Genomic DNA, 14,274 nt, shown 5'->3' with positions numbered 1-14,274 from the left:
GGTAGAATCTTAGATTTAAAAAACAAAAACAAACAAACAAAAAGACACAGAAGAAAAAAGAGTACCTGTCTTACTCTCTTGTTGATAAATTAATTTACCCTGTGGCTCCCATTGATTCTTTCAGTAATATTAGAACCAGAGCTTTTCTGGACTTCCAATGTGGATTGACAACCAATGGGTCTCCAGGAAACTTCCAAACCTTTGGTGCCAGATTGAGACTATTGAGGTAGCAGCCTCACAGACTGAGCAATATCTGGGTTTTTGAGCTTTGAGGTGCATGAGGCAGCTGTTGTTGGACTATTTCAACTGTATTTCATAAGCCTGTGTAATAACTAATAAATCCATATAGATAGATGTTAGATAGATAGATGATAGATAGATAGATAGATAGATAGATAGATAGATAGATAGATAGATGATAATTAGGTGTGTGTGTGTGTGTGTGTGTGTGTGTGTGTGTGTATAAAAATCCTGATAATAAGTGACTCTAAGTCTTCAGCCCTAAACAGGACATCTATATAACCTCCCCCAACAAACCCTTGGGGAACATTTCATAAAAGAAGGTAGAGAGATTGCATGAGCTGAGGAATGAAGAGCAATGTTATGAAACACTATCTCCTGATGCGCTATGGGCACTACATTCACAAACTCCCGAAAGATGTGGTTACCTTCACACAACTCACACAAGATCCGGCCACTAACATTTCCACATGGAGGAGGGCATGAGCTTCCCTTCTGGCTGAAGACCCAGGAGTCGTTAATGGCTGCTGGGGAACAAGGAATTATTTTTCTTCAGAAGTGTAGCAAGATGTTCATAAATATCACAACACTCATATGCATGCGAACAAACCTAATTAAACTCAGTGAGCTTAAAAATAAAAGACACGATGGATATGTGTGGAAGAAAAAGGGCTCCAGAGAGATTTGGAGGGGATATGAGAGGGAAATAGAGAGTAATTCTGATATTATATATATAATGAAATTGTTAAAAAGATAAAACTTATTTTAAAACTTACAAGTACCCAGATTGGATCATCCCTATTAAAAATAGTTCTGCAGCCAGGCATGGTGGCACACGCCTAAGTCCCAGGACCTGGGAGGCAGAGGCAGGCGGATTTCTGAGTTCGAGGCCAGCCTGGTCTACAGAGTGAGTTCCAGGACAGCCAGGGCTACACAGAGAAACCCTGTCTCGAAAAAAACAAAAAACAAACAAACAAACAAAAAAGTTCTGCACCATAAAGACAAGCTGAGTAGAACAACTTGATCTGTTTGCGTCCTTTTTACCACAGTCCCAGTTGCTTTTCTTCCTTTATGTGCTTGATTCTTTTTTTTTTTTTTTTCCATTTTTTATTAGGTATTTAACTCATTTACATTTCCAATGCTATACCAAAAGTCCCCCATATCCACCCACCCCCACTCCCCTGCCCACCCACTCCCCCTTTTTGGCCCTGGTATTCCCCTGTACTGGGGCATATAAAGTTTGCAAGTCCAATGGGCCTCTCTTTCCAGTGATGGCCGACTAGGCCATCTTTTGATATATATGCAGCTAGAGTCAAGAGCTCCGGGGTACTGGTTAGCTCATAATGTTGTTCCACCTATAGGGTTGCAGATCCCTTTAGCTCCTTGGCTACTTTCTCTAGCTCCTCCATTGGGAGCCCTATGATCCATCCATTAGCTGACTGTGAGCATCCACTTCTGTGTTTGCTGGGCCCCGGCATAGTCTCACAAGAGACAGCTACATCTGCGTCCTTTCAATAAAATCTTGCTAGTGTATGCAATGGTGTCAGCGTTTGGATGCTGATTATGGGGTGGATCCCTGGCTATGGCAGTCTCTACATGGTCCATCCTTTCATCTCAGCTCCAAACTCCGTCTCTGTAACTCCTTCCATGGGTGTTTTGTTCCCAAATCTAAGGAGGGGCATAGTGTCCACACTTCAGTCTTCATTCTCCTTGAGTTTCATGTGTTTAGCAAATTATATCTTATATCTTGGGTATCCTAGGTTTGGGGCTAATATCCACTTATCAGTGAATACATATTGTGTGAGTTTCTTTGTGAATGTGTTACCTCACTCAGGATGATGCCCTCCAGGTCCATCCATTTGGCTAGGAATTTCATAAATTCATTCTTTTTAATAGCTGAGTAGTACTCCATTGTGTAGATGTACCACATTTTCTGTATCCATTCCTCTGTTGAGGGGCATCTAGGTTCTTTCCAGCTTCTGGCTATTATAAATAAGGCTGCTATGAACATAGTGGAGCATGTGTCCTTCTTACCTGTTGGGGCATCTTCTGGATATATGCCCAGGAGAGGTATTGCTGGATCCTCCGGTAGTACTATGTCCAGTTTTCTGAGGAACCGCCAGACTGATTTCCAGAGTGGTTGTACAAGCCTGCACTCCCACCAACAATGGAGGAGTGTTCCTCTTTCTCCACATCCTCGCCAGCATCTGCTGTCACCTGAATTTTTGATCTTAGCCATTCTGACTGGTGTGAGGTGGAATCTCAGGGTTGTTTTGATTTGCATTTCCCTGATGATTAAGGATGTTGAACATTTTTTCAAGTGCTTCTCTGCCATTCGGTATTCCTCAGGTGAGAATTCTTTGTTCAGTTCTGAGCCCCATTTTTTAATGGGGTTATTTGATTTTCTGAAGTCCACCTTCTTGAGTTCTTTATATATGTTGGATATTAGTCCCCTATCTGATTTAGGATAGGTAAAGATCCTTTCCCAATCTGTTGGTGGTCTTTTTGTCTTATTGACGGTGTCTTTTGCCTTGCAGAAACTTTGGAGTTTCATTAGGTCCCATTTGTCGATTCTCGATCTTACAGCACAAGCCATTGCTGTTCTGTTCAGGAATTTTTCCCCTGTGCCCATATCTTCAAGGCTTTTCCCCACTTTCTCCTCTATAAGTTTCAGTGTCTCTGGTTTTATGTGAAGTTCCTTGATCCACTTAGATTTGACCTTAGTACAAGGAGATAAGTATGGATCGATTCGCATTCTTCTACACGATAACAACCAGTTGTGCCAGCACCAATTGTTGAAAATGCTGTCTTTCTTCCACTGGATGGTTTTAGCTCCCTTGTCGAAGATCAAGTGACCATAGGTGTGTGGGTTCATTTCTGGATCTTCAATTCTATTCCATTGGTCTACTTGTCTGTCTCTATACCAGTACCATGCAGTTTTTATTACAATTGCTCTGTAGTAAAGCTTTAGGTCTGGCATGGTGATTCCGCCAGAAGTTCTTTTATCCTTGAGAAGACTTTTTGCTATCCTAGGTTTTTTGTTATTCCAGACAAATTTGCAAATTGCTCCTTCCAATTCGTTGAAGAATTGAGTTGGAATTTTGATGGGGATTGCATTGAATCTGTAGATTGCTTTTGGCAAGATAGCCATTTTTACAATGTTGATCCTGCCAATCCATGAGCATGGGAGATCTTTCCATCTTCTGAGATCTTCTTTAATTTCTTTCTTCAGAGATTTGAAGTTTTTATCATACAGATCTTTCACCTCCTTAGTTAGAGTCACGCCAAGATATTTTATATTATTTGTGACTATTGAGAAGGGTGTTGTTTCCCTAATTTCTTTCTCAGCCTGTTTATTCTTTGTATAGAGAAAGGCCATTGACTTGTTTGAGTTTATTTTATATCCAGCTACTTCACCGAAGCTGTTTATCAGGTTTAGGAGTTCTCTGGTAGAATTTTTAGGGTCACTTATATATACTATCATATCATCTGCAAAAAGTGATATTTTGACTTCCTCTTTTCCAATTTGTATCCCCTTGATCTCCTTTTGTTGTCGAATTGCTCTGGCTAATACTTCCAGTACTATGTTGAAAAGGTAGGGAGAAAGTGGGCAGCCTTGTCTAGTCCCTGATTTTAGTGGGATTGCTTCCAGCTTCTCTCCATTTACTTTGATGTTGGCTACTGGTTTGCTGTAGATTGCTTTTATCATGTTTAGGTATGGGCCTTGAATTCCTGATCTTTCCAAAACTTTTATCATGAATGGGTGTTGGATCTTGTCAAATGCTTTTTCTGCATCTAACGAGATGATCATGTGGTTTTTGTCTTTGAGTTTGTTTATATAATGGATTACATTGATGGATTTTCGTATATTAAACCATCCCTGCATCCCTGGAATAAAACCTACTTGGTCAGGATGGATGATTGCTTTAATGTGTTCTTGGATTCGGTTAGCGAGAATTTTATTGAGGATTTTTGCATCGATATTCATAAGAGAAATTGGTCTGAAGTTCTCTATCTTTGTTGGATCTTTCTGTGGTTTAGGTATCAGAGTAATAGTGGCTTCATAAAATGAGTTGGGTAGAGTACCTTCTACTTCTATTTTGTGAAATAGTTTGTGCAGAATTGGAATTAGATCTTCTTTGAAGGTCTGATAGAACTCTGCACTAAACCCATCTGGTCCTGGGCTTTTTTTGGTTGGGAGACTATTAATAACTGCTTCTATTTCTTTAGGTGATATGGGACTGTTTAGATGGTCAACTTGATCCTGATTCAACTTTGGTACCTGGTATCTGTCCAGAAATTTGTCCATTTCGTCCAGGTTTTCCAGTTTTGTTGAGTATAGCCTTTTGTAGAAGGATCTGATGGTGTTTTGGATTTCTTCAGGATCTGTTGTTATGTCTCCCTTTTCATTTCTGATTTTGTTAATTAGGATTTTGTCCCTGTGCCCTTTAGTGAGTCTAGCTAAGGGTTTATCTATCTTGTTGATTTTCTCAAAGAAACAACTCCTCGTTTGGTTAATTCTTTGAATAGTTCTTCTTGTTTCCACTTGGTTGATTTCACCCCTGAGTTTGATTATTTCCTGCCGTCTACTCCTCTTGGGTGAATTTTATGTGCTTGATTCTATCTCCTGATTTTCATTTCTGAATTTTGCTCTTGTTAATTTCTGGAAAATGATGTGGTTTAACTCTCAGTGTACCCTGCCCCCTACCTATTAACTGTTTAGTTTTTTTCTTTTTCTTTTTCTTTTTCTTTTTCCTTTTCCTTTTCTTCTTTTTCTTTTTTTTTCTTTTTCTTTTTCTTTTTCTTTTTCTTTCCCTCCCCTCCCCTCCCCTTCCCTTCCTTTCCTTCTTCCTTTCTGAGATGTAGCCTAGGAGCTCCTTGAACTTCAGAGCTCCCTTACATATTTGCCTCCTAGTGCTAGCATTCAGGCATGTACCACAATGCTCTGTCTGTTGACTCTCTTTTGTATCACTGACTGAACTCAAAGTCTTTTGGTTCTTTAGACTGTACCTTGCTGGCCCTATACTATCTATATATGAGATCTCAGTTCTTCATAATACTGGGGACAACTGCTGCTGTGTCTTCCAATGATAGCATTCTAATTCTAACTGACCATCTAAGAACACTGTTCATAGCATAAGGGAACAGTGTGTGTTTGGCTATAACCTAAACCCATTCTAACTACTAAGAGCAAAACAGAATACATGCTGTGTGGAAGGTGGGGTGGAGAGTCATGTTCCTATGTGGGGCAGCTCCATTTGTCCTCTAATACCAACAGGCTTTGGAGCAGACAGACATCTCATATCTTTCTTGTTATTTATTGTTAACCAGTTATTTGAAGTGTGACAACAACATCCGAGAGGAATATATGCTGACATTTAAACGCAGAGAAATAATGGAAAGTGAAGACTTCTGTTAACACTGAGACAATGTCCACTCTGAACTGTCATGCCTGACAAGGAGTCCATCCTCTTCACCTGATAATGATGTCCCATATATCAACAAGGATTCCCTGGGTAATGCAAGCAAAGCAGAGTATCTCTGGTGCCGCAAGTGACAACACAGTCCAATATTCATGTTGCTTAATGCTCTCAAAATGCAATTCTTACAGCTGCTTGCAAACCTGCATATGGAAACAATGCCAGACTAACATCAGCTAGACTACATTAAATCTCCCTCTCGGTAAATGAAACTTGCCGTTAGAGCAACTAATGAGGTCCCATGTGTTGGATCCAGAGGGATTATTATTATTATTTTCTTTTTCTTTTTTGATGACTTAAGGCTGGACACAGAAAAGCACAATTTAATGTAGGCAACTGTGAGGTATTATTTTAGGGCAAAAATTCCAGGGAGAGAACAAGTCATGTGAGTACTCACAGCTTTGGAGAGGGGCCAGGAAAATCATGCCAGTGCTCTGCCCAGCTGGCTAAGACATGCACAGCCACATCCCGAATCCCGACACATGCTGACCTCTTCTGGACATCTAGGTCAAGGTGGAGGAGGGAGTATCTTTTGTTCTTTAATCCCAGGGCTGTTTATTTCCCCTGAGGCTGGATTAGTGTCCTTTCAAAGGAAGAGACAGAAAAACAGTAATCAGTGTGTCAGGTTATCAATTGAGGGCTCAGGGCTTTACAATTCAGCACAAAGCTTTCACCCAAGGGAGGACTTAGGGATGCCGTCTTTTCTAAAATCCCAGACATGCTTTTAACCCAGAAGCACTGGTTCCCAGCTTTAGGAAATACACATACTCAGACATTCACAGGGCACATGCCATCCTTCTGTTTGGAGCTCATTTGAGCTACACCTAAATCCAGGTCAATAACTGTAGGTTTATTTGTTTGAGTTTGGTACCTACGAAGCTGCCACCTAAGTCAGGCTTTTGATAATGTCTCCATTTCTCATTCCAGGGTTTTCTTTAGGAAGACAGAAGATCCTCATCCTCCTTAGTGATAAAGGGAACTGGTTCCTGTCTTATCTTTATAAAGTCTGTCCTCATTTCAGATTAAGACAGCTCACCTCTCATCCTCTGAAAACTCAGCTTGCACACGACCCTGAATTCTGTCCCCAGAACTTCTCAGAACCTCCTCCTTCGTGGGCATATGCACAATCAATGCCCCTCCACACACACACACACACACACACACACACACACACACACACACACATACACACACACCTGTGCATTCTGGCTTTCAACCTCCTGCATCATCTGCTACAAATGACTTTGTACACTTGACTTGCAGCTTTTCTGAAACAGCACTTGAGTTAATTTTCTTCAGGAATCTTCATTGGAAACCTTGAATGAGGCTTTGTACTTTTCACAGGTCCAGAAGCCTGTTCCCTCCACATTTCAGGGACTTTCCATCAGCAGAAATAATCCTCCCATGTTCTTCTCAGCACACATTTTAATAATCTGCGTCAACCCGATATCTGCTCATCAAAACAGTGAAGGGAAGCATGGGGATTCTTGCTCCATGAAGGTAACTAGAGGTTGCAAGCCAATCACCAATCACTGAATAAAGTGGTAATAATAATAATTAATAATAATAACAATACACAAAAAGACAAACAAAAGATAGCTGTGACTATAGTTTAATGTTATCAGACTAGTGGACAGCAAACCAAACTCCTTTTAAACTCTGTTTCTCAGTCACACTGATTCAGAAAGAAAAAAAAAAAAGGTAGAGTCCAGGAAGCCACACCCCGGCACAAATGAAATGAATGTTATTACTAACAAATAGAGAAAGGTAGAGCTGGACAATTCAGCTGGCAGGAAGTCAGCTAGCATAGCTGGGCAGGATGGAGGCATTTATTAGATTGTGGGGATTCGGATCGTATGGAAAGAGTATGCAGGAGAGCCAGGAATGAGATGCTAGAACTATCATTCCTCAAGGAGCCATGGGAGGGAATTGGCTGTGGAGTTTGCTGATGACTAAGTGTTTGCTGGGGTTTCACTTATGAACTCAGTGATGAGGACTGTGCAGCTGCTTCAGTTGTAGATGTCTCTGAGCTCTGGTATTGCCCAGCTTACGTAAATGATAATTTCTACTATATCTGCCCTATAGACTTAATCTGCGTCTTGTGGATCCCTTATAGTCTGTTCTTATTCAATAACACTGTCCTTCCCCCATATTATAAAATTAACATATGTTTCTTTAAGGAACACGGAATTACACAATCTGTAACATTATTGTAGAAGTTCTGAATTTCTGCTCAGTGTTTCTGCAGAAGGATGATGAATGTGTATATAAATAATTCATACGTGTGTGCATATGGATGCATAAAATTCATATTATATGGTGAGTTCAGTTTGTAACAATAGGTACAGGGTATGAAATTTTTTATTTAGATAAATAGCCTTTAAAAACCACATGGAAGAAAAGACTGCAAATTGAAATTCACATAGCATCAGATTAATCATTTTAAAGTGACCAATTTGGTGGCAATTAGTATGTTCATATTGTCAACCTGTATCTTTATCTAGCTTCAAAGAACTTTGTAATTTCCAGAGAAAGCCCAAATGCCCTAGGCAGCCTTTCCTCATCTTCTCTCCCCACTGAGCAGCTGTAAACAGCCAATTAGAATCCTGTCTATGCATTTAACTATTCTGGATATCTCATATAAGGGAGTCACAGAACATGGGGTTTCTTGTTCCTGATAACATTCTTTAAGTATGCTTTTTGAGATTCTTCTTCAGAGTAGCAATTGTTATAACTTTATTCTTTATGGCTGAAGAGCGCTCCATCATTTGTGTATACCACACTCATCCCTAGTTATCCATTAGTGGGCTTTGGGCTATTTCTTCCTTTTCAGCTATGAATATTTTTGGGTGCCTGCTTTCAGTCTGTTGGAGTGTATAGAGTGTAGAATCATTCTCCAATGATTCTCTGTTTAGCATTTAGAGGAAGTACCAAGTGGTTTCATTGGCTGCTGGGTCATTTCCATTTCTACAAACAGTGCATGAAGGTTCTGATTGCTCCGCATCTTCACCAGCACTTGTTAACTTCGGCTTGTTTTCTCCCACTACAGATGTCCATTGCATCTACTGTAGAGAGTGAGAAATGGAAATGTATTGTGATAATAACATTATTTCTTTTTAGATTTTAAAAATGTGTATGAGTATTTTGCCTTCATGTACTTCCATGTGCTTGGTGGGCACAAAGGTTAGAAGAAGACATCAGATCCTCTGGAACTGATGTTATGGATGGCTGTGAACTATGTGAGTGTTAGGAACCAAATATGAGTCCTCTACAAGAGCAGCAAGTGCTCTTAACCACTGAGCAGTGTCTATGGCCCCCAAACAACAAGTTTCCCTACAATGCACTAATCAGTCTGTACTCTGTTGTCAGCATTCAGGTTGCTTTGATATAGTTTTGACTATAAATAAGTATGTGATCAACTCCTTCCACGCTATATAGATCATTAATTAAATCTCATTGTTCTTTAGCAAAAGTTCCTGAAAGCTATGGACTAATTCTGTAGGAAAAAATATGGAGGTATTAAGAGCTGGAGCCAGCACGCAGGTTGTCTCAACCTCAGCTGGACTTTTTGTTGGCTGTTTTGATACGTTTGAGTCAGGGTTTTTACATGGCAGATATATAGAAGAGTAATTGAAACTCAAAGGCGAAAGCATAGAGTCTGAAGCTGTGTGTGGCCCATGATTTCAAGGTCACTTCTAAACTTACTTTATGCATTCTTCCTTGCTTTGGATGGTGGGGGGGGGGGGTGCTTGGAGCACAATAAAGTTCTGTGTTCATATGCACTACCACATACCTAGTTCCATCAACAACTTCACACCTCTTGTGTACAGCCTTCAACAAAGCCCCCCACAGCTCCATCAAACCTTCATGTGCTAAAAGTCTGAGAGAAGTGGGTTCAAATCAATTGCACTTGGTCCATTGCCCTTCTGTGACATTTTCCTCCACTTCCATGGCACTTCTCCACTGTGCTTAGGTAGCAGAATGACAAGCAAATCCAGCCTGTCACTGGTAGCCCTCTATTTAAGTGACATTTTCAATGAGATTCGAGCTGCTGAGAGAGTGGGATCCACTGATACGCTTTGAAAATTTTAGTGAGATCTCAAAAAGAAATATATCCAACCACATACACTGCATAAAACTACAGTCTGTTTCCCCTCTAATTGGTAATAAATGTAAATGTTTAGTTATGCCTGGCTAGGGAGCTATGAACAACACATCTGTCTGACTGCTTTTTCAGTCTTCACGAGGACTGCAACACTTCAACCATCTGCAGCCTATGGAAGAAGGAGGGAGGAGACAGAGAGAGAGAGAGAGAGAGAGAGAGAGAGAGAGAGAGAGAGGGAGGGAGGGAGGAGGGAGGGAGGGAGGGAGAGAGAGAGAGAGAGAGAGAGAGAGAGAGAGAGAGGAGGGGGGCTGAAGTAGAGGAAAGGTATAAGAAGGGAATGGGGAATTCATTATTCAACAAATATTTGCTGAGAACCCATCATGGCTGGGGCACACAAAAAGGATGCTGAGTCTGAGGAAGATAGTAAGTGTCCCTCTGGTCAAACTCTAGATCAACCGGAGGGATGTCAGGCCAACAGAGATAGAAATGTTAACTTGATTATTGAAAACAAGTACTAGAGAATGAGGCTTGGTTCCAGGAAGATTTTTTTTTAAAGTGAATTCCAGCAATAAACACATCCCCTCAACCCCAGCAGAGAGCATTTGAGGCCTGTGTGGCACAGAGATGGGCTACTTCTCATAAGACCTAGGGAGGACCAGACCAGCAGGCTTCCTGCAGGCCAGCTTGGCCAGGCAGGAGAAAGAGAAGAAGGATGAACATGAGTGTGATGAAGAGGAATGGGGTGAAATACACAAATGCTGTGGATCCGTACATCAGGGTCCTTGAGATCCTTAGCAGACCCGGGCTCTGCCCTTGTTCTCACGCATTCAGATTTCATTGAAAGGGATTCAACATAGGCACGAGGGTTTCAAACGTGACTCCGAGACTGGGAATCACTATTCTAATAAAATTGAGGGGAAAGGAGCTGCCCCACCCTCACCCTGAAGCAGCTGGTACAAAGGTAGAGTAGAGCAGGACTAATTCCCACCTTCTAAGAAATGCATCAGAGAAACTATGGTGCCTTTTGCACTGAGGATAGAAGGACCTGGGCTGGGGCTGGGACTTTTCAGGACCACGAGCCAGGGATCTGAAAATAGTCTTAGAAACTGCAAAGGAGCCATAAGAAAGATTGATGATAGAGGGACTTTTTGAAGTTATGCAAAAGAGAGAGTGGGAGAGGGAAAGAAATGGGGAAGGGAATGGAAGAGAGAAGGAGAGGGAGGGAGAAAGAGAATGTGGTTTTTGTTGTTGTTTTAAAGAGGCACACACATAGATAAGAACTGGATTGCTTGTTAACTAGCATTCTTCTGGGTTCAGACTTAGGATAAGTACCAAGCCTTGCTTTTGAAAAGAAGACTGCCATGGCGAGTCTTATCCATATGTGTAGCTTCTACTGGGCACTGTGCTGCTGGGCGGGGTGGGGAGTGGTGCTAGAGACCTTGCTGGTGAGTAGGGAAGAGATTGAGGATAAAAGGCCTAGCACCATTGCAGAGCCCTGAACACCTGCCTTGGGTGTTAGATGTTGCTGCTATCTGCTGTGCGAAGACTCAGAAGTTTAGGCAGCACAGATCTTCCTTGCCTTTCATGTTAGTAACTGTGCTGAGGCTCTATAGATATTAGACTCCTTTCTGCAATACAATCATTAGTAATTGGCAGCAATAAGCAATGCTGAAAATATCTGAGCACTGCATCTTAATGAGTTTTATTGATAACCAGACCAAATGAGTTCTCTGGTACTAAGTGTCTTTGTCCATTTTATACAGTTACAACACAATATTTGATATTGGATAATTTCTTTCTTTTTTTTTTTAAATTTAACTTTTAAGATAGTGGCAATCACCAAAGAAGAGAGGCTCATGGAGCTGTTTTTCTGGAGGCTGGCAAGTTCAAGCAGAAGCATGCATCAGGTGAGTGCCTTGTGCTGTCGTAACATTGAAGACAGGACTGTGGACACGAGTGATGAGCAGTTACATGAGAAAGAAAGGGGGTGAGAGGCAGGACTGTCTCATAATCTCTCCTGGAAACCAGCTCACTTCTGGGAAGATGGGATCTCCCCAAAGATCACAAGCTTTGGTTAGGTTAGACCTGCAATTATATAAAGGTCTAAAGGTTAGGCCTAAAGGCAATGACCTCAAGGTTAGACCTGCAGTGACCTAATTGCTTCCTGGAGGTGACAACACTTCTCAACACTGACACACTGAGGACTAGATCGACGGCACTTGACTCTGGGGAGACAAAAGAAGTTCAGATGATAGCACTAAAACATACAAAGAAATAGTGTTTGGTTGGTTGGTTGGTTGTTTAACCTTTCTCCTTCCTCATAATTACTCCACGATATTCATTTTAGAATCCCATTTTACAGACAAGAACCTGGGGTTTGGAGCAGTTAAGTAGTTTTATAATGTGAGCATTTAGGAAACGGCAATCAATGAAACCAGTGGTCTCACTACATATGAGGCTCCATTTTTAAAATTTTTACTACGTCAAGGAAAAAGAAAAACAATATCTTTTGCCTTTAGAGGCAAGGCTTTATTGGCAGGCCTGGTTTCCAAGTCCTTCAGAGACATATGGCTGCAAGTTGTCTTTGCCTTGTATAGAAATGTGATTGTAGTTGTTTGAGAATTCTTTCTATGCTGTATTCTCTACAATAATCTCTCCTAAAATATAGAGAAAACTCCTTACTTGAAGGGGAAAGTAAATTAACACATTCTCAGTACATTGATTTCCCAGAGGTCGTTAGGAACACTCATCAGACTGTGGAAAAATGAGAACTTTGGAAGTCAGAATCTCTTTCTCCCCTATATAATTGCTTGTCGAGTTTTCTAGATTAACAACCTTCTTGTACACTTTATGTGTCTGCCAGAAATCCATGGGAAATCCCACCAGGATTATTGGCCATAAATTCCTAAACTTTGCATGTATACCTTACATCCAATGGCTAACTTCTAACCAAATGAATGAGTGAATGAATGAATGAGTGAATGAGTGAATGGATTGAAAAAGTTTAGCACCATGGAGTAGTGGAGATGCTAGGCTTTGTTTATGGATAACTTGGAGGGAAGATGGAGCTTGAAAGATAGAAAATGGCAGGCCAAGCAGGAGGCTGAGAAGGGAGGAGGTGTCCCCATCTCTCTCAGGGCTTTGGTGACAATACTTTGTGTTATAACTATAGGTGCTTGATGCCTTCGCTCATCTTAATTTCAAATTGGATCTTTATTTTGAATCCCTGAGACATTGCATGGTAGCAGTCTGCATATCATTTGTCTTCCCTCTCTTCTTGGAGGTCCTGTCTTGGCAGCACTTGCAGCTGACTTGCAATTATCTTCACTTGCTTTTTAAAGAGGCATTTGACAAGAGTTCCATGGTAAAGAGAAAAAAAAATTGGTCATTACCCACTTTTCTATGCTTAGCACAAATAGAAGTGACATCTCAAAGTAGCTTCTCTCTATTTCTCAGCCTCAGTTATACCTAGGGCACATCTATGGAGATCACATGCTATGTGGGACACTGTGATAAAGACCCTTGCACATGGATAGATAAGTAAGACCTAAGCCCTGCTTCTAAGTGGATACCCTGTGTTAGTAATAGCACAATGGAGTTTCTGCTATTTAATAACCATGGACACAGTGCTATGAAAAGTTTGATTACCTTGACCTTGGAGACCTGTATTATCATCCATCTTATTTAATATCTGCTTAATTACATATAAAAACTTGAGAGATAGCATAAGATGGCAGTTCGGTCCACACTAAGTCCTCTTCATATTGCTGTGCACACATGAGAAATTATGCTAGAGATATTTCCCAACCTAAGATTTAAAACCATAGGAACTTAATGACCAGAAAGTGTAGGCACTTTCATGTTGTCATGAAGGGATATTCTGATACTACTTTAGGCTTAGCAGCTTCATATCTAGATTGAACGTTTAGCCTCTCTGGTGGGTCTTGCAGATCAGTGAACATTTATAGAGTAGCTAGGAAGTACTATCTGCTTGGCTAGGGGATAGGAGAAGGTGAAAAAAAATAAAGAAGAAATATTCCCTGTCCTTTAGAAGCTTGTACCCAAATAATTTTAATAAATGATGCTGGGTGCTTACACAGCAAATAATAACCCAGGGCAACTTCATAGTAGAAAAGAGGGTTCTTTAGCATAAACAGAGGATTCAGAAAGCCTCCCAGAGAAACTACTGATCTTCTAGGCCTTGAGAGTGAGTTCTAGCCCAGTGAAGAAATGTGTGAATGGAAGGCCTGGTAGAGCAAAAGAAAAAAAAAAGACAAAAGTATGTGTTGTTGGAAGGTGGTGGTTCTTGGTTTGTTATTTTAAGTTAAGGGGGTTTGGGCATTACCACTCCACAGCTGTCTTTAGTCATCATGACTGCATCCTAGACTGGACTAGAGAGGAATAAGGCATTGAGTGAGAATCCCAGCTTAAGATCCCAGCTAAGGGGTT

The 14,274-nt window shown here is 40.9% G+C and overlaps 1 long non-coding RNA gene across 1 annotated transcript in view; it reads right to left on the bottom strand.

The window, feature by feature from the left end:
- Window positions 1-6,288, bottom strand: part of Gm39686 — a 77,584-nt gene extending 71,296 nt beyond the window's left edge. The window contains exons 1-2 of the long non-coding RNA XR_865666.2: window positions 6,118-6,288; window positions 669-764 (exon numbers count right to left, since the gene is read on the bottom strand). This is a non-coding gene — a long non-coding RNA (predicted gene, 39686). The remainder of the gene's footprint in view (window positions 1-668; window positions 765-6,117) is intronic.
- Window positions 6,289-14,274: the final 7,986 nt, after the last annotated feature.

Source organism: Mus musculus, chromosome 1 (assembly GCF_000001635.26).
Source record: "Mus musculus strain C57BL/6J chromosome 1, GRCm38.p6 C57BL/6J".
NCBI lineage: Eukaryota > Metazoa > Chordata > Mammalia > Rodentia > Muridae > Mus > Mus musculus.
The sequence above is the reverse complement of the archived record's forward strand: the minus strand, read 5'-3'. Positions and strand labels throughout refer to the sequence as shown.